Genomic DNA, 2,365 nt, shown 5'->3' with positions numbered 1-2,365 from the left:
GTGTGTGTGTGTGTGTGTGTGTGTTTGTGTACTCACACACATTATAGTTCAGAATATTTATATCTTGCAATATGTTAGCATTATCTGCTATCTTAATGTTGTATATAATATCAACTCAGTGAACCATTACATCTTGGATGCGATAAGAAAATCTATTAAATGCTTAAGCTAAGTTGTTAATAAGCGTATATTTGGAACCATAACCTGCTGACGTATATTTCTTAATGATATATTTTTTTTAATGTTTAATTTCGATTGAAAAGGTTAAATACTACGTTCTTGATTTCTTACATCGACAGAGATTCACAAACATTGCTTTGGAAAATATTAAAGTGATGAAGTACCTTTGTTTTATCACCCAAGGTATGATGAAAAAAGAAAGCCGAATTCCACAGTATTTGAACTCAGAAGGGGAAGAGCCATAGATAAATATAGCAAAGTACTTAGTCCTGTGCTCTAGTGATTCTGTGAATCAGCTGCTTTTATGGTACTATATTAATAGGTGTATTTATATTTATGAAAGATGCTATTATGTAATCAGATCCGTCATTTGATTCTCTAATTGCTGTACTTTTCTCAACCAAGTATTCAATTTGTATTTTACTAAGTGAAATCTCAAGTTAGAAATCTCAAGTATAGCACATTGTCTTCGAATTAGTCTCAGGATTTTCCGTCCGCACTATGGTTCCATGAATATCATGTTTAAAAATCAAGACATGTTTCTAAATATTGGCATATTACTTATACAAGCACGCTTTTAACACAAACGCTGTCGGTGAGAGAACAATAACGAATGATATGTAAATATATTCTTGTAAAAATAAACTGTTCCCATATTACTGAATGTGGAACGCATGGCTTAGTAGTTAGGGGGTTGAACTCATGATAATAAGATTGTGGTTTCCATTCCTGGATCGGATGATGCATTGTGTTCTTGAGCAAAACACTTCATTTCACGTTGCTGCGACGGACCGACGTCTCATCCAAGGCTGAATACATATGCGGAAGAAACCGTTAAACCGGCCCCATTTCCCTTACGGAGTAATATGGACTAACCATATTACTGATTAGTTTTCGATGTTACTATGTTCCCTATCTTGTTATTACGTTCCATATCATGTTATTATGTTCCATATCATGTTATTATGTTCCATATCATGATATTATGTTCCATATCATGATATAAGAGAAAAAAGGGTAGTATAAAATTAGTTTAGAATTTTCTACAGATATTTAAACAATCGCTTTGCTTTATCTTTGCATTTTCGCCCACAAATCTTTGATACTATATATATATTCTCGTGAGACGTTTTCAGTGTTCCAAAGTTATGCTATTCATGTTCTTTAATTAATTATGTTCTTTAATTATGTTAATTAAAAATTAATAACGTCTTATTATAGTGAAATGTATATAAATATAACTGCATCTATCTATCTGTCTATCTATCTATCTATCTATCTATCTATTTGCCTGTCTATCTAACTATCTTTACTGACACAAAAGCATCGTCTGGTTTGCCTGTTGCATTTCTGCTTAATAATAATCTTTTGTATGTTTGTGGTGTACAAGAAGGCAATTCGTACACGGACAGTGGCTCGGCCTAATGAAAATGGTAGTCAAATCTTTCTCAAAGCATCCAGTACAGTCTAAAGATATATTTTAGATAAAGTTTTCCCTGATATGCAGAACAACGAGGTGATTATGATAGTTAGGCATTTCATCTAAGATTTGTTCGATCACAATTTATCTGCGGCTAAACAACTGCAGCCACGTTTATTTCGTACCTACGAGGAACCGGGGTCAATATAAAGATCTTCACACGGGAACAAAATAAATAAATAAATAAATAAATAAATAAAACATTCTGGTAAGTGTTAACAAGTATGTAGAAAACGAATATGGAAGAAAAAAAATACGCGCTGACGACCCTGGGTGACGGGGAGGGGACTTTCGGAAAATTCACAAGACCCGATTTTTCCGTCATAACTTCCGGTAAAATTGATATATATTGATTTTTTTTTTACGGAATCTCACGTTTTTGCTTATGGAGGATCCAATTCTGAAAAATGAATTTCCAAAAATCACATTTTCAAAATTTCAATTACCCCCCTCCCCTCCTATTTTTCACTTTTTTGTGAAAATACGTAGAAAAATACGATTACGATTCTGAAAAAAATTTGTTTATAAAATTTCAATCTTTCAACAGAAAGAAAAAACAGAATATATACCCTCAGGCCTTCAAGCAGGCTATGCACATGCTAGAAATAACAGCCAAATCTCACGAAACTGCGATAACATAATGTAATCAATCTACTCACCTTTTTGCAAAGATTTCTTTCAGAGTAATTTCCCGTAGTGATACGA

At 33.0% G+C, this 2,365-nt stretch overlaps 1 long non-coding RNA gene across 1 annotated transcript in view; it reads left to right on the top strand.

The window, feature by feature from the left end:
* The window catches only part of LOC106871886 (uncharacterized), a 19,015-nt gene that overhangs the window by 979 nt on the left and 15,671 nt on the right, over nucleotides 1–2,365 (top strand). The gene's annotated exons all lie outside the window — the stretch shown is intronic.

Source organism: Octopus bimaculoides, chromosome 1 (assembly GCF_001194135.2).
Source record: "Octopus bimaculoides isolate UCB-OBI-ISO-001 chromosome 1, ASM119413v2, whole genome shotgun sequence".
NCBI lineage: Eukaryota > Metazoa > Mollusca > Cephalopoda > Octopoda > Octopodidae > Octopus > Octopus bimaculoides.
Note: the sequence above shows the minus strand (reverse complement) of the source record. Positions and strands in the feature narration are given on the sequence as shown.